The following is an 18,892-nucleotide window of genomic DNA, read 5'->3' on the forward strand; positions in this document are numbered from 1 at the left end:
AGTACAGTGCTCTGCACAAAGTAAGCGCTCAATAAATACGATTGATGATGTATATATGTTTGTACGTATTTATTACTCTATTTTACTTGTACATATCCATTCTATTTATTTTATTTTGTTAGTATGTTTGGTTTTGTTCTCTGTCTCTCCCTTTTAGACTGTGAGCCCGCTGTTGGGTAGGGACTGTCTCTACATGTTGCCAACTTGTACTTCCCAAGCGCTTAGTACAGTGCTCTGCACACAGTAAGCACTCAATAAATACGATTGATTGATTGATTGATTCTCTGGGCCTCAGTTACCTCATCTGTAAAATGGGGATGAAGATTGTGAGCCCTCTGTGGGACAATCTGATCACCTTGTAACTTCCCCAGCGCGCAGAACAGTGCTTTGCACATAGTAAGTGCTTAATAAATGCCATCATTATTATTATTCTTATTGCAGGTTGGCACCATATAGAGACGGTCCCTACCCAATCAATCAATCAGTCGTATTTATTGAGCGCTTACTGTGTGCAGAGCACTGGACTAAGCGCTTGGGAAGTCCAAGTTGGCAACATATAGAGACGGTCCCTACGCAACAGCGGGCTCACAGTCTCAGTCATTCATTCATTCAGTCGTATTGATTCATTCATTCAACCGTATTGATTGAGCGCTTACTGTGTGCAGAGCACTGGACTAAGCGCTTGGGAAGGACAAGTTGGCAACATCTAAAGACGGTCCCATCTTGACCCAACCCAGTCTGCAGGATTCATTTGTTGCTCAGTATGTACTCAGTGACTTTATTAAGTGCCTACTGCGTGCCGAGCACTGCACTAACCTCTTGGGAGAGTATGATCTAGACTGTAAGCTCGCTTTGGGCAGGGAATGTCTGGTGTATTATGCTCTCCCAAGCGCCTTGTTCAGTGCGCCGCACACAGTGTGCGCTCGAATATGATTGATTATCCATCAGTTCTATTTGTTGATCGCTTCCTGCTTACTGAGCGACACAGTAAGTGCTTGGGAGAGTCCACTATAAACCCGTTCCCTGTCCACAATATTGCGGGAAGCCGCGTGACCTAGTGGAAAAAGCACATTCCTATCAGAGGACCCGGGTTTTAATCCCACCTCCACTACTGGGCAGCTGGGTGATCTTTGGCAAGTCACTTAATTTATCCATCAGTTCTATTTGTTGATCGCTTCCTGCCTACTGAGCGACACAGTAAGCGCTTGGGAGAGTCCACTATAAACCCGTTCCCTGTCCACAGTTTTGTGGGAAGCCGCATGGCCTAGTGGAAAAAGCACATACCCATCAGAGGACCCGGGTTTTAATCCCACCTCCACTACTGGACAGCTGGGTGATCTTTGGCAAGTCAATTTATCCATCAGTTCTATTTGTTGATCGCTTCCTGCTTACTGAGCGACACAGTAAGTGCTTGGGAGAGTCCACTATAAACCCGTTCCCTGTCCACAATATTGCGGGAAGCCGCGTGACCTAGTGGAAAAAGCACATTCCTATCAGAGGACCCGGGTTTTAATCCCACCTCCACTACTGGGCAGCTGGGTGATCTTTGGCAAGTCACTTAATTTATCCATCAGTTCTATTTGTTGATCGCTTCCTGCCTACTGAGCGACACAGTAAGCGCTTGGGAGAGTCCACTATAAACCCGTTCCCTGTCCACAGTATTGTGGGAAGCCGCATGGCCTAGTGGAAAAAGCACATACCCATCAGAGGACCCGGGTTTTAATCCCACCTCCACTACTGGACAGCTGGGTGATCTTTGGCAAGTCAATTTATCCATCAGTTCTATTTGTTGATCGCTTCCTGCTTACTGAGCGACACAGTAAGTGCTTGGGAGAGTCCACTATAAACCCGTTCCCTGTCCACAGTATTGCGGGAAGCTGCGTGGCCTAGTGGAAAAAGCACATTCCTATCGGAGGACCCGGGATTTAATCCCACCTCCACTACTGGACAGCTGGGTGATCTTTGGCAAGTCACTTAATTTATCCATCAGTTCTATTTGTTGATCGCTTCCTGCTTACTGAGCGACACAGTAAGTGCTTGGGAGAGTCCACTATAAACCCATTCCCTGTCCACAATATTGCGGGAAGCCGCGTGGCCTAGTGGAAAAAGCACATTCCTATCGGAAGACCCGGGTTTTAATCCCACCTCCACTACTGGACAGCTGGGTGATCTTTGGCAAGTCACTTAACTTTTCCGTACCTCAGTTTTCTTATTGGCAAAATGGGTACTAAACAGCTGTCAATCAATCAATCATTCGTATTTATTGAGCGCTTACTGTGTGCAGAGCACTGTACTAAGCGCTTGGGAAGTACAAATTGGCAACATATAAGTTGGGAAGGACTGTGAGCCCCATGAGGGACAGGGACTGTGTCCAACCTGATTATCTTGATGATGCTGATGCTGATGATGGCATTTATTAAGTGCTTACTATGTGCAAAGCACTGTTCTAAGCGCTGGGGAGGTTACAGGGTGATCAGGTTGTCCCACGGGGGGCTCACCGTCTTCATCCCCATTTTACAGATGAGGTCACTGAGTCCCAGAGAATCAATCAGTCATATTTATTGAGCGCTTACTGTGTGCAGAGCACTGTACTAAGCGCTTGGGAAGTACAAGCTGGCAACATATAGAGACAGTCCCTACCCAACAGTGGGCTCACAGTCTAGAAAAGAGAAGAGAAGTCATTTCACCCGGAGAAGTGAAGTGACTTACCCAAAGTCACACAGCTGACAAGTGGCGGAGCCGGGATTTGAACCCACGACCTCCGACTCCAAAGCCCGGGCTCTTTCCACTGAGCCACGCTGCTTCTCTTCTGTCCACAGTCCATGTCCCACACGGAGAGCTCCCAGTCTTAATTTCCATTTTACGGATGAGGTAACTGAGGCCCAGAGAAGTGACGTGCCCGAGGTCACACGGCAGGCAAGGTGGTGGAGCAGGGTAGAGCTTGTATCTACCCTGTATCTTGTATCTACCCCAGGGCACTTGGCACATAGAAAGTGCTTAACTATTATTTTTATTATTGTGATTATCTGGGCCTGAGTAGATCATTGCCCTGAAAAATCCCGGGGATCATAAATAGATACCAATCTAAGCATTCACCACTCCTTCAAATATTTAGCAGGTATGAAAACACAAGGAAATGTAAACTCTCCCGGGCGATAATGGGAGGAAAAAAACCCAGCTAGCTTTCTCGGCAAGCATGTGGGTTTGGGGGAGGCTTCCTCTTCTGGAAGTGAAGATGCTGACATTACCAAAGCCTGTACATACTGGCACTGACATTTAGTAGACAGGCGAATCCTTTTTTTAGAGTTTTACCTGCCCATTTTGCACAGTCCTGGCGACCCAGCCCGGTTTATCAAGCGGAGCATTAAACCGAAGCCGCGAGAGCTGTGCGTTCTCCTCCCGACCCCCGTCTCCGCGTGGTTTGAGCAAGTCCCACAGTTAATCCATGACTCGATTATTTCATCTCTAAGATATTGGACCCCGGGTCCCTTGGGTGTTGTGAGAAATAACTAATAAAATGATTGTAAAAGATGTTGCCAGAGTAAAAGACCGTATAAATTCTAATTTTATGTCTCCTATCCCCCTCAAATTTCATGCAGCCAAATCTCTGTGGTGGTGTGTTTTTTTAAAAAAGCAACTAAGGGCTGGGTAGGAGAATAAAAGGACTCACCAGTGGATTCAATCAATCAATCGTATTTATTGAGCGCTTACTGTGTGCAGAGCACTGGACTAAGCGCTTGGGAAGTACAAGGTGGCAACATATAGAGACAGTCCCTACCCAACAGTGGGCTCACAGTCTAGAACTGTTTAGAGCAGGCGTATCCTACCTTTTTTTAGAAACTGTCTTTGCCGCGTCCAGGTTTCACCTCCCTCCTCCTCTCCATCTGTCAAGTACTTTTACGCCTTTGTAGTCAATCAATTAATCAATCGTATTTATTGAGTGCTTACTGTGTGCAGAGCACTGTACTAAGCGCTTGGGAAGTACAAGTCGGCAACACATAGAGACAGTCCCTACCCGACAGCGGGCTCACAGTTGTTCCATCCAGCCCCTCCTCCAACCCAATACTTTCTTTGGATTCAGAGGTTTTGGATTCGAATCCTGACTGCCACAGGTCTGCTGTGTGACCTAGGGCAAGTCACTTCACCTCTCTGAGCCTCAGTTCCCTCATCTGTAAAATGGGGATTAAGACTGTGAGCCCCGCGTGGGACAGCCTGATCACCTTGGATCCCCCCCAGCGCTCAGAACGGTGCTTTGCACGTAGTAAGCGCTTAACAAATGCCATCATCATCATCATCATCATCATAGACCCTCCTCCCCACAGTGTAAAGTAGGTATACACAATCCCCAATCATTCATAAGCACGTGGGAAAGTACAGCAATGCTCTGCACATAGTAAGCGCTTAACAAATGCCATTATTATTATTATTATTATTATTATTATTACAATAAAACAGTAAATAATGACATTCCCTGCCCACAGTGAAATCACAGTCTGGTGGGGGGGGGCGGGGGAGACAGACATCAATACAGATAAATAAAATGACAGATAAGGACATAAGTGGTGTGAGGCCGAGAGTGGGGGAAGAGGAAAGGGAGCAAGACAGGGTGACGCAGAAGGGAGCGGGAAATCAATCAGTCAATCAATCAGTCGTATTTATTGAGTGCTTACTGTGTGCAGAACACTGTACTAAGCGCTTGGGAAGTACAAGTTGGCAACATATAGAGACGGTCCCTACCCAACAGTGGGCTCACAGTCTAAAAAGGGGGAGACAGAGAACAAAACCAAACATACTAACAAAATAAAATAAATAGAATAGATGTGTACAAGTAAAATACATAAATAACTAGAGTAATAAATATATACAAACATATATACATATAAACAGGTGCTGTGGGGAAGGGAAGGAGGTAAGATGGGGGGGAAATGAGGAAAAGTGGGGCTCAGTCTGGGAAGCCTTCGTGGAGGGGATGTGATTTCAGTAAGGCTTGAAGTGGGGGAGAGTCATTGTCTGTCGGATTTGAGGAGGGAGGGCGTTCCAGGCCCGAGATCGGACGTGGGCCGGGGGTCGTCGGTGATCCCGGCGAGATGGAGGCCCAGCGAGAAGGTTAGCGCCAGAGCGAAGTATGTGAGGTGGGTTATAGAATCAATCAATCTTATTTATTGAGCACTTACTGTGTGCAGAGCACTGTACTAAGCGCTTGGGAAGTACAAGTTGGCAGCATATAGAGACAGTCCCTACCCAACAGTGGGCTCACAGTCTAAAAGAAGCGAGGTGAGGTAGGAGAGGGGCAAGGTGATGGACTGCCTTAAAGCCAATGGTGAGGAGCTTTTGTTTATTACGGAGGCGGATAGGCAACCACTGGGGATTTTTGAGAAGGGGAGGTGACGTGTCCTGAACGCTTTTGTAGAAAGACGACCCGAGCAGCGGCGTGATGTCCGGACCGGAGTGGGGAGAGACAGGAGGTTGGGAGGTAAGCGAGGAGGTATATGTAGTAATCTAGGTGGGATAGGATGAGTGTCTTAATGTGGTAGGGACCATCTCTATATGTCGCCAACTTGGACTTCCCAAGCGCTTAGTACAGTGCTCTGCACCCAGTAAGCGCTCAATAAATGCGATTGAATGAATGAATGAATGTATATATGTTTGTACGTATTTGTTACTCAATTTTATTTGTACATATTTATTCTATTCATTTTATTTTGTTAATATGTTCTGTCTTGTTGTCCGTCTCCCCCTTCTAGCCTGTGAGCCCGCTGTTGGGTAGGGACCGTCTCTAGATGTGGCCAATTTGTTCTTCCCAAGCGCTTAGTCCAGTGCCCTGCACACAGTAAGCGCTCAATAAATACGAGTGAATGAATGAATGGTAGTGGTTTGGCGAGGAAAGGGCAGATTTTAGCGATGTCATGAAGGTGGAGCTGACAGGATTTGGTGATGGATTGAATGACAGGGAGGAGTCAAGGTTAACTCCAAGGTTAAGGGCTTGTGAGACGGGAAGGATGGTGGTGCCGCCTACAGTTGCCGGGAAAGCCAGGGAGAGGACAGGGTTTGGGTGGGAAGATAAGGAGCTCTGTTTTGAACATGTCATGTTTGAGGTGACAGGAAGACATCCAAGAAGAGACGTCTTGAAGGCGGGACGGGATGCGAGACGCAGTCAATCGATAGGTCGTATTTACTGAGTGCCTTCGGTGCGCGGAGCATTATGCTAAGCGTTCGGTAGAGTGCATTCAAATTCGATGTCACTACACCTGCCCTCAAGGACTTTACCGTTTATTTAGGGAGACTATATAGTACATATGAGGTAGGAGGAAGAAGGAAAAGAAGGTCCGTGTGTGAGTTAGTACTTTGCATGCCATTCCCGACTTGCCACACCTCTTCCCATCGGCTCGTTGGTGGCACTCGGCGGCTCAGCAGGAAGATTCCCGGCCGACGGGCTCAGGAGAGTGAAGCTGCGCAAAACCCTACCACTAAAAGCAGTTCCTGCAGGCAGGTTCTCGGCTGGAAGACCATTCCTCTGTGGAAAGAGAGGTCATGAGTTCGAATCCCGGCTCCACCACGTCTGCTGTGTGACCTTGGGCAAGCCACTTCACTTCTCTGAGCCTCAGTTCCCTCATCTGTAAAAATGGGGATTAAGACTGTGGGCCCCACTTGGGACAACTTGATCACACTGTATCCCCCCCCCAGCGCTTAGAACAGTGCTTTGCACATAGTAATAATAATAATGATGGCATTTGTTAAGCGCTTACTATGTGCAAAGCACTGTTCTAAGCACTGGGGGGATATACAAGGTGATGAGGTTGTCCCATGTGGGGCTCACAGTCTTAATCCCCATTTTACAGATGAGGGAACTGAGGCTCAGAGAAGTTAAGTGACTTGCCCAATGTCACACAGCAGACATGTGGTGGAGACGGGATTCGAACCCCTGCCCTCTGACTCCAAAGCCCGGGCTCTTTCCACTGAGCCACGCATAAGCGCTTAACAAATGCCATTATTATTATTATTCCTGGCTGAAGCGCCTCCAGCCTAGTGCTGCCTTCCCAAGCGCTTAGTACAGTGCTCTGCACACAGTAAGCGCTCAGTAAATACGATTGATGATGCTGACGCTGAATTGTGGCATCATTGTGTGATCTTAATAATAATAACAGTATTTATTAAGCGCTTACTATGTGCCAAGCACTGTTCTAAGCACTGGGAAGGTTGCAAGGTGATCAGGTTGTCCCACGTGGGGCCCACAGTCCTCACCCCCGTTTTACAGATGAGGGAACTGAGGCACAGAGAAGTGAAGTGACCGGCCCAAGGTCACACAAAAGACAAGTGGACGAGGCGGAATTGGAACCCACAACCTAAACAGCTGGCTAACTGGTGTGGGGGGCAAAGTTATTCATTCATTCAATCGCATTTATTGAGCGCTTACTGTGTGTGAAGCACTGTAAGTGCATGGGAGAGTACAATACAACAACAGACACGGTCCCTGCCCATAACGAGCTCACAGTCTGGAGGGGAAGACTGACAGTGATATAAATAAATCAGTAAATTACAGACCTATATATATGTGCTGTGGGGATGGGAGGGAGGACATATTTGTTTGTACATATTTATTACTCTATTGATTTATTGATTTATTTTACTTTTACATATCTGTTCTATTTATTTTATTTTGTTAGTGTGTTTGGTTTTGTTCTCTGTCTCCCCCTGCTAGACTGTGAGCCCACTGTTGGGTAGGGACTGTCTCTATATGTTGCCAACTTGTACAGCAAAACCAAACATACTAACAAAATAAAATAAGTAGAATAATGATTATTGTTATTATTACTTCACTTCTCTGGGCCTGTTACCTCATCTGTAAAATGGGGATTGAGACTGTGAGCCTCACGTGGGACAGGGACTGTATCCAATCTGATTTTCTTTTACCCACCCCAACACTTAATACAGTACTTGGCACACAGGAAGCACTTAACAAATACCGCAGTGGTTATTATTATTATCATCACCATCATTATTATTATTATTAGGATTCCTCCTGGCTCCATCCACCTTGCGGAATGCCCTCAGCGGTTCTTCAGTCTGAAACCTTCAGTCAGCCAGTCATTCGTATCTATCGAGCGCCTTTCCAGCAGCGTATCTATCCAGCAGCGTGGCTCAATGGAAAGAGCCCGGGCTTTGGAGTCAGAGGTCCTGGGTTCAAATCCCGGCTCCACCGCTTGTCAGCTGTGTGACTTTGGGCAAGACACTTAACTTCTCTGAGCCTCAGTTCCCTCATCTGTCAAATGGGGATGAAGACTGTGAGCCCCCCGTGGGACAACCTGATCACCTTGTAACCTGCCCAGCGCTTAGAACAGTGCTTTGCACATAGTAAGTCCTTAATAAATGCCATTATTATTATTATTATTATTATTATTATTATTGTGTGCAGAGCACTGTACTAAGCGCTTGGGAGAGTACAGTGTAACAGACGCACTCCTCGCCCACAACAAGCTCACAGGCTGGAAGGTGGCAGAGCGTCAGCAAGCAGAACCAGGGCTATGATCCAGCGCTTAGTGCTTGGCACAAAGTAAGCACTCAACAAATACCATTATTAGCGTGGCTCAGTGGAAAGAGCCCGGGCTTTGGAGTCAGAGGTCATGGGTTCAAATCCCAGCTCCGCCAATTGTCAGCTGTGTGACTTTGGGCAAGTCACTTCACTTCTCTGGGCCTCAGTGACCTCATCTGGAAAATGGGGATGGAGACTGTGAGCCCCTTGTGGGACAACCTGATCACCCTGTAACCTCCCCAGCGCTTAGAACCGTGCTTTGCACATAGTAAGTGCTTAATAAATGCCATTATTATTATTTTTATGATGATGATGATGATGATGATGATTATCCTGGCCCACTGGTTCCCCGGAGCCGTACCCCTTCCCCTGGCCCAACCCACACTGCAGCTTTGCCCTTTGTGAAGGCCTTGCTCTGTTGTGTGGGGTTGTAGAACTCTTTGTGAAAAATATAAGGAGTTATTGTTGCAAAGGACTATTGTCATAAGGCCAGAAGTTCTCTGGTTTTGTGTTGTACTGTAACAGTGGAGGTGGTAGGTGGGATTTACTCTGTTAAAATATTTCTTAGCTATCCGCCTGGGAAGCAGAGCGGTCTAAAGGAAAGAGTACCGGCGTGGGAATCTAATCCCGGCTCCATCACTTGCCTGCTGTGTGACCTTGGGCAAGTCGTGCAACTGCTCTGGGCCTCAGTTTCCTCAGCTGAAAAAATGGGGATTTGATGCCTGGCAATCAATCAATCGATCGTGTTTATTGAGCGCTTACTGTGTGCAGAGCACTGTACTAAGCTTGGGAAGTACAAGTTGACGACATATAGAGACGGTCCCTACCCGACAGTGGGCTCACAGTCTAAAAGGGGGAGACAGAGAACAAAACCAAACATATTAACAAAATAAAATAAATAGAGCCCCACATGGAACAGGAACTGTGTCCTACCTGACTGCCTCGTATTATGTTGCCGACTTTTAGACTGTGAACCCACTGTTGGGTAGGGACTGCCTCTATATGTTGCCAACTTGTACTTCCCAAGCGCTTAGTACAGTGCTCTGCACACAGTAAGTGCTCAATAAATACGATTGATGATGATGACTTGTACTTCCCAAGCGCTTAGTACAGTGCTCTGCACACAGTAAGCGCTCAATAAATACGATTGAATGAATGAATCTACCCCAGCACTTTGAACAGTGCTTGACACATACTAAGTGCTTAACAAATACCGTAACCCCCCCGACCCCCCAAACCCCAAATGATTCAATGCAAAAACTGATGGTCGTGCTTATTGGGAGTTCAGAATAGAATGGCATTTTTTCCTCTTTTGTTTTACTATTTCCAATGAACTAATGTTAGCTTGACTATCTGCCTTTATAAGCTTATAAATCATACTGTCATTGCGTACCATGTAGCTTTATAACCTAATTAGTAATACATGGACGGTTATTTTAGTTCTCAGGGCAGATTGCCAGCCTTGAAAATTTTTTATCTTTCAAACTGTATTGGAGATAGGAGATTCCCGGTTTATTATTTTATGCTGTGGAGCCGGGAGAGGCAAATTATGCCCCGTGATGTAAAACCCCACCGTTCTCTTCCTCTCCCCAAGCCATCCAGACTTTTCCTCCGCCTACAGCCCGCCGCACGCCTCAAAATCGTGCAAGGGTAGGGTGTTGAGCCATTCTTTTCTAAAATGCAAGAAGTAATTTCCAACAATGCTGTCCCTCACTGTTCCTTTATCTTTTTGCATTGACACGCGTTCCATCTTCACCTTAGAGAAGCAGCGTGGCGTAGTGGATAGAACATGGTCCTAGGGATCAGAAGGCCACGGATTCTAATCCTGTCTCCATCACTCGTCCGCTGTGTGGCCGTGGGCGAGACATTTTACTTCTCTGTGCCTCCGTTATCTGTAAAATGGGGATTGAGACTGTGAGCCCCACGTGGGACAGGGACTGTGTCCAACCCGGTTTACTCCTATCCACCCCGGCGCTTAGTACAGGGCCTGGCACGTAGTAAGGGCTTAACAGATGTAATAATAATAATAACTTGTTGTGAGTTTTCTGAATTGGTCCTGGACCCAACAATTGTCCCAGTATGATTAGAGGACTCAATCAGCCTCTTCACTTCCCAAGCGCTTAGTATAGTGCTCTGCACACAGTAAGCGCTCAATAAATACGATTGATTGATTGATTCACGGGTCTTCCTGCCTCCCATTCTGTCCTTTCTGCAGTCCGTACTTTGCTGCCCTGACCGTTTTTCTGAAGTCATCGCCATCGGCACTGTGGCTTAGTGGATAGCGCGGTGGCCTCGGAGTCAGGAGGTCATTGGTTCTAATCCTGGCTCTTCCCCGTGTCTGCCGTTGACCTTGGGCAAGTCATTCCACTTCTCTGGGCCTCAGTTACCTCATCTTTAAAACGAGAATTGAGCGTGAGCCCCATGTGGGACAAGGAACTGTGTCCAACCGAACTTGTATCTATCCCAGCGCTTAGACAAGTGCTTGGCACGTAGTAAGTGCTTCACAAGTACCATAATTATTATTATTGTTTTACTGAGTGCTTTTTATTTCATCATCATCATCAATCGTATTTATTGAGCGCTTACTGTGTGCAGAGCACTGTACTAAGTGCTTGGGAAGTACAAGTTGGCAACATATAGAGACGGTCCCTACCCAACAGTGGGCTCACAGTCTAAAAGTCAGACACTGTCAGCAGCCTGGGCTAATAGCTCAATCACTACTAGAAGATTCAGAACTATCAGAAGATGAATGTTTTTCTTTTTTGCGCTTCTTTTCCCCCTTTTTGTGATGTTTTCCTTTCCTTGATTTGCTCTTTTTCTCCTTTTTTTTTTTTCTTTCTTCTGGGATTTCTGTTTCTTTTATTTTGGGGTGTCTTCTTCAGTAGAACTGGATGAATAAGACCTTTTCCGGTTTTTTTTTTTTTCAATTTAGATTTCTCGTTGCTTTTTCTTTTCTGTTTTTTCTTTTCTTCCTCCTCATTTGTCCCTTTCTTGTCTGGCAAAGCCTGCAACTTGTTCCACTCTTCATTCTCTTCCTCCCTCTCCTCACTGCTCGTGCTGCTGACGTCCAAGACAGTGTCCCTTTTGGGATGCACCCGGAGAAAGTTCCGGCATTCCAATGTCAGGTGAGCGGGGTGGCCACATTTCTTCCATCCTGCCCTGATGTTGTCCTTGTTGCCACCTGGGAGGGCCATGGGTGGCTGAGGCTTCGGGCCGGGGCAGGGGATGGGAAGGAACAGTACAGCCAAGTTGGCAGACGTTCCCTGCTCACAGTGAGCTTACAGTCTAGAGAGCTTACAGTCTATATGTTGCCAATTTGTACTTCCCAAGCGCTTAGTACAGTGCTCTGCACATAGTAAGCGCTCAATAAATACGACTGATGATGACAGAGAGAGAAGCAGACGTTAAGATAAATACATTCTACGAACGTTTTCCAAATTCTTCAGTGGTCACCCGCCTCTCGCCCATGTCAGGCAGAAACTCCTGCCCCTTGACTTTAGGATACTCCCTCACGCTCAGCTTACTTACTTGTCCACTCTCTTCCCAGTGTGCACGCTTTCATTTTTCCTCAAGATCGCCTAAATACTGTGCCTCATGAAGCAGCATGGCTTAATGGAAAGAGCCCGGGCTTGGGAGTCAGAGGACGTGGGTTCTAATCCCGGTTCCACCACTCGTCTGCTGTGTGCCCTTGGGTAAGGCGCTTAACTTCTCTGTGCCTCAGTTCCCTCATCTGTAAAACGGGGATTAGGACTGGGAGCCCCATGTGGGACAACCTTCTATCTACCCCAGGCTTAGAAGAGTGCTTAGCACATAGTAAGCGCTTAATAAATACTATAATAATAGTAATAATAACTGCCTCTGACTCTTTGCTCCCACCTTTTCTGTAGCCTGAAACTCCCTCTCCCTTCTAGTCTGCCAGATTATAGCTCTCCCCGTCTTCAAAGCCCTTCTGAAATCCCATCTCCTCCAGGAGGAAAGAACATTCATTCATCCAGTCGTATTTATTGAGCGCTTACGGCGTGCAGAGCACTGTACTAAGCGCTTGGGAAGGACAAGTTGGAAACATGGTTCCAGTGTTGACTCCACCACAGGTCTGTTATGTCACCTTGGACAAGTCACTTGACTTCTCAGTTTCTTCCTCTGTAAAATGAGGGGTAAAATACCTGTCAGTTGTATTTATTAGGCACTTACCGTGTGCAGAGCACTGGGGGAGTACAACGTGACAGACACATTCCCTGCCCACAGTGAGCTTACAGTCTAGAGGGGGAGACAGACATTAGTAGAAATAAGTGATGATGATGATGATGGTATTTGTTAAGGGTTTACTATGTGCCAAGCACTGTTCTAAGCACTGGGGTGGATACAGGGTAATCAGGTTGTCCCATGTGGGGCTCACAGTCTTAATCCCCATTTTCCAGATGAGGTAACTGAGGCACAGGGACGTTAAGTGACTTGCCCAAAGTCACACAGCTGACAAGTGGCGCAGCCGGGATTAGAACCCACGACCTCTGACTCCCAAGCCCGGGCTCTTTCCATTAAGCCACGCTGCTTCTCATGACAGATAAGTACAAGCCCACTGTTGGGTAGGGACCGTCTCTATATGTTGCCAACTTGTCCTTCCCAAGCGCTTAGTACAGTGCTCTGCACACAGTAAGCGCTCAATAAATACGATTGATTGATTGATTGATAAGTGCTAAGGGCCCGGGAGCCGGGGATGAATAAAAGGAGCAAGTCAGGGTGATGCAGAAGGGAGTTGAAGAAAAGGAAAAGAGGGCTTAGACACGGAAGGCTTCTTGGAAGAGATGGGCCTTCTTCATCATCATCATCATCATCAGTCGTATTTATTGAGCGCTTACTGTGTGCAGAGCACTGTACTAAGTGCTTGGGAAGTAAAAATTGGCAACATATAGAGACAGTCCCTACCCAACAGTGGGCTCACAGTCTAAAAATGGGCCTTCAATCCATCTTAGAAAATGAGCCTCAATATTGGACCGGAACCATGTCTGATCTGATTATCTTCCATGTACTCCCAGTGCTTAGCACATAGCAAGTGCTTAATACAAATAACGAATTAAAATATCATCTCACTCATCGGCTTCTAGAGGCCTTCTGTTTTGGTAAGCCTCAACCGAAGGACAGGCCTGTGCTGGGGAAGGAGACAGGGTAGTTGGAGGGAAAGATCTTCCGAATCATCTTCTAAATTAGCCAAGTCAAAAATTTCTTTGAACCACCATTTGACATTTCTGTATTCCTATTTGCATTTTTAATCCCTTATGTTTGATTTTGGAAATTGGCCCCCGGAAGGGTGGTGATCCAAGAGAAGAAAAGGGGTCTCTTGAAGTTAGGAAGCATCAATTCATATTTCCTGAATTTCTAAGTAATAATAATAATAATAATGATGGCATTTATTAAGCGCTTACTGTGAGCAAAGCAATGTTCTAAGCGCTGGGGAGGTTACAGGTTGATCAGGTTGTCCCACGGGGGGCTCACAGTCTTAATCCCCATTTTACAGATGAGGTCACTGAGGCACAGAGAAGTGAAGCGACTTGCCCAAAGTCACCCAGCTGACAACTGGCGGAGCTGGGATTTGAACCCATTACCTCTGACTCCAAAGCCCATGCTCTTTCCACTAGGCTAGTAGTAATTTAATTAATATTTATATTAATTCCTGTCTCCCCCCCACCCCCACAAGACTGTAAGATCTCTGTGGGCAGGGAATGTGTCTGTTTATTGTTGTACTCTGTCAAGCGCTCTCCAAGCTTAAGCACTCAGTAAATACGACTGAATTGAACTCCCTTCCAGGAAAAGGATGAGGAAGTATTTAATTTAGAGAAGTCACGGTCCAGCCCTCAAAGCACTTTCAATTTAGATAAAATGGGCCAGGGAGCGTTTCTGTTACCTCTGTTATAGCGTACTCTCCCAAGCATTTACTACAGCGCTCTGCACACCGTCAGCGCTCAGTAGATACCACTGATTGATGGACACAATGAGAAACGAACACGGAAAATCATCATCATCATCAATCGTATTTATTGAGCGCGGAATCAATCAATCAATCGTATTTGTTGAGCGCTTACTGTGTGCAGAGCACTGTACTAAGCGCTTGGGCAGTACAAGTTGGCAACATATAGAGACAGTCCCTACCCAACAGTGGGCTCACAGTCTAAAAGGGGGAGACGGAGAACAAAACCAAACATACTAACAAAATAAAATAAATAGAATAGGTATGTACAAGTTAAATAAATAAATAGAGTAATAAATATTATTATGGGGTAGATAGAAGGTAATCAGGTTGTCCCACGTGGGGCTCACAGTCTTAATCCCCATTTGACAGGTGAATGTGTGCGGAGCACTGTACTAAGCGCTTGGGAAGGACAAGAAGTGGCAGTGAGTGTGTGGGTACAGTTGTGAGGCACATGTGCCGAGAAAAGTGCTGTTGTCCACAGGAAAGTGTCCAGCTGTCTGCTAATTAGGGAGATTTTTTTGTACCTCAACCATACTTTTTTTATGGTGAAATAAATCTAGACTCATGGAATGTTACTAGGGATTTCCGTAGCTTGCTATAGGTTTTCTGGGGAAGAATCCCATCTCATAGCCTTTATTGTCTCACACTGCAACTCAGCATCAAAAACTGTGTCCTTGTGTTACCTTAATAGTGGATTAGAAAGTGAGAGTTTTGTTTTGTTGTGTTCCTACAATAGCCTTTTGTAGCCTTTTTAAAGAGCTTCCAAGATATTCAGGATAATCTGTGTATTGGCTTCTTTATGCCATTTTGGGCTTCTCTGTGCACCACGAGTTGCTGATTTAGTCATGTGCTGGTCCTCAAAGGATTTGATGGGTAGAGGAATGGGACGGGGAGAGGCTGGAAGCAGGAACACCAGTTAGGATGCGGCGGTCAGGTCGGAAAGGAGCATTACCTGGTGGAAAAACCCTGAGCCTGGGTGCCAGAGGACCTAGGTTTTAATCCCAGCTCCGCCACTTGTCTGCTGTGTGACCTCGGTCAAGTCACTTAACTTCTCTGGGCCTTAGTTCCCTCACCAGTAAAGACTGCGAGGCCCATGTGGGACAGGGACTGGGTCCAACCTGATTAGCTTATATCTACCCCAGCTCTTAGAACAGTGCTTGGCACATAGTAAGCACTCATGACATACCATCGTTATTATTATTAGTATTAATCAAGGCACTCACTCAAGGCACAGCAAAACAAAACATATGGACAGGTGTCCAGTCAGCTAGATGCACATCATTAATCAATCAATCAATCGTATTTATTGAGCGCTTACTGTGTGCAGAGCACTGTACTAAGCGCTTGGGAAGTACAAGTTGGCAACATATAGAGACGGTCCCTGCCCAACAGTGGGCTCCCCGTCTAGAAGGGGGAGACAGAACAAAACATATTAACAAAATAAAATAAATAGAATAAGTATGTACAAATAAAATAAATAAATAAATAGAGTAATAAATACATACAGACATATATACATATATACAGGTGCTGTGGGGAGGGGAAGGAGGTAAGATGGGGGGATGGAGAGGGAGAGGAAGGAGGGGGCTCAGTCTGGGAAGGCCTTCTGGCCCCCTTTTAAGCAGTTGATGTTCACCTCACCCTCAGTCCCTCAACACTTCAGTCCATATCTGTAATCGATATTCACGTCTGTCTCTCCCTTTAGACCGTAAGCTCCTTGGGGGCCGGGAAAGTGTCTCTCACCTCTTTAGTAGCATCCTCTCCCACGTGCTTAGTACAGGGCTCGTCACATAGTAAGTGCTCAATTACTCCCATTGATTGGGAGAGAACAGTGCAGTTGGTAGACACAATCTCTGTTGTAGAGAGGAGGGAGGGTAGTTGCTTCTAGTCTGGTCCCCTCCCCACAGCACCTGTATATATGTTTGTACAGATCTATCGATCTATTTATTTTACTATTCTATTTATTTTATTTTGTTAATATATTTTGTTTCGTCGTCTGTCTCCCCCTTCTAGACCGTGAGCCCATTGTTGGGTAGGGACCGTCTCTATACGTTGCCAACTTGGTCGAGTTGATGGGCAGGTTGATTTTTATTTGTGCTTTTTGTAAAAGATAAAGTTACCTTTGCCAGGGCAAAACATGGGAAGCAGTGTGGGTCAGTGGAAAGAGCCCGGGCTTGGGAGTCAGAGGTCGTGGGTTCAAATCCCAGCTCCGCCACTTGTCAGCTGTGTGACTTTGGGTAGGTCACTTCACTTCTCTGGGCCTCAGTTCCCTCATCTTTAAAATGGGGATGAAGACTGTGAGCCCCATGTGGGACAACCTGATTACCTTGCATCTACCCCAGCGCTTAGAACAGTGCTTGGCACATAGTAAGCACTTAACAAATACCGATATCATCATTATTATTATTATTAATAATAAAATAAGGATGAAATCCTCCTCCCTCCAACTTAGAACGTGAGCCCCACATGTGACATCATCATCATTATCAATCGTATTTATTGAGCACTTACTATGTGCAGAGCACTGTACTAAGTGCTTGGGAAGTACAAATTGGCAACATATAGAGACAGTCCCTACCCAACAGTGGGCTCAGGGACAGAAACTGGCTAACGTGATTATCTTGTATCTTTCCCAGTGCTTAAAACAGTGCATGGCATATAGTAAGCGCTTAGCAAGTACTATAATATTATATAAGTAGATCATAACGTCTCCCCCTTTTAGACTGTGAGCCCACTGTTGGGTAGGGACTGTCTCTATGTGTTGCCAATTTGTACTTCCCAAGCGCTTAGTACAGTGCTCTGCACATAGTAAGCGCTCAATAAATACGATTGATTGATTATAAAAAAAATCCAAATTAGGAGGGCCTGTATTTCCCACTGGTTCTGAATTAACCAAAACTTTACCAAAAATTGTAGCGCATAGTGATAGGAGGGGTGAACACTTCTTCACATAGCAGGAGATAAGCATCTGGAATCAGTTACTCTCGAAAGGTGCACAGTATGTTTAAGAGCAGCTTGGATTAATTCACACATGAGGGAAATTTTGGGGTATAGAGAGGAGAAGTTAGGGATGCCAAGTGAAACATCCTTAACCATTAGTATGGATAATTGCCCAGGAGGGCAATTTCACAAAGCTCTTTCAAGCATCTCTAGATTCCCCCTCCAAACTGAAAGCTCGTTATGGGCAGGGAATGTGCTGGTTTATTGTTATTTTGTTCTCCCCCAACCACTTAGCACAGTGCTCTGCACACAGTAAGCACTCAGTAAATCCGATTGAGTGAATGAATGTTTGTCACTGTTGGAGACAGAATATGGGATTGGATGAATCATTGGCGTGATTTAGTAATGGTGACTTAGTAATGACCATACTTAGGTTCTTAAGAGAAGCAGTGTGGCTCAGTGGACAGAGCATGGGCTTTGGTGTCAGAGGTCATGGGTTCAAATCCCGGCTCCGCCACTTGTCAGCTGTGTGACTTTGGGCAAGTTACTTGACTTCTCTGTGCCTCAGTTCCCTCATCTGTAAAATGGGGATTAAGTCTGTGCGCCCCACGTGGGACAACCTAATCACTTTGTCTCCTCCCCAGTGCTTAGAACAGTGCTTGGCACATAGTAAGCACTTATTAAATGCCATCATCATCATCATTATGTGACTGGATGATTCTGAGAGCCCCCCTCCTACAGAAAACAGTTGAAACTATAAGAGAGAATGGATATTTAGGAAGCAGATATTGGGCCTGAAGAGCACTTAGTCATTTGTGTTTTTAAGCTCGCTGTGGGCCGGAAATATGTCTGCCAATTCTGTCGTATTGTGCTCTTAGTACAGTGCTCTGTACATAGTAAGCTTGATTTGAGCACTTACTGTGTGCAGAGAGCACTGTATTGAATGATTGGGAGAGTACAGTATAACAGAATTGGTAGACACGGTCCCTGTCCACAACAAGCTCTGTGTCTAGTGCTCATTACTTGAAGACCCATGGTAGAGCTTTAGGGTGTCAGTAAAAGGATGAAAAAAAAAGTGCATAGTACAGTGCTCTGCACACAGTAAGCACTCAATAAATACGATTGAATGAAAAAAAAATCAGTTGGAAGCTGAAATTTGTACAGCGTTAGCAGGCCAAAGTAGTTCAGGTAATATTATTAAATTGGAGAACTAAAGCAGAGATGTTTTGACATCATAGTTTTCCCCAAGCTATCAGCATCCCCCTAAGATAAACGAAAATCATTATTTGAGTGAGGGAAACCTTACAGCAGAAGTTACCTATGGAAGTTTTCTTGTACAGAAAAGAATGTCATATTCAATCGTATTTATTGAGCACTTACAGTGTGCAGAGCACTGTACTCAGCGCTTATTGTGATAGTGGCTGAAAAAGTTTACTGCTGTTCTGGACGATGATAAG

The 18,892-nt window shown here is 45.7% G+C and overlaps 1 protein-coding gene and 1 pseudogene across 4 annotated transcripts in view; one reads left to right on the top strand and one right to left on the bottom strand.

The window, feature by feature from the left end:
- Window positions 1-18,892, top strand: part of SBF2 (SET binding factor 2) — a 586,574-nt gene that overhangs the window by 43,153 nt on the left and 524,529 nt on the right. The window lies entirely within an intron of this gene.
- LOC119943972 lies at window positions 11,241-11,724 on the bottom strand (annotated as a pseudogene).

This window comes from Tachyglossus aculeatus, chromosome 22 (genome assembly GCF_015852505.1).
Source record: "Tachyglossus aculeatus isolate mTacAcu1 chromosome 22, mTacAcu1.pri, whole genome shotgun sequence".
In the NCBI taxonomy this organism is placed as follows: domain Eukaryota; kingdom Metazoa; phylum Chordata; class Mammalia; order Monotremata; family Tachyglossidae; genus Tachyglossus; species Tachyglossus aculeatus.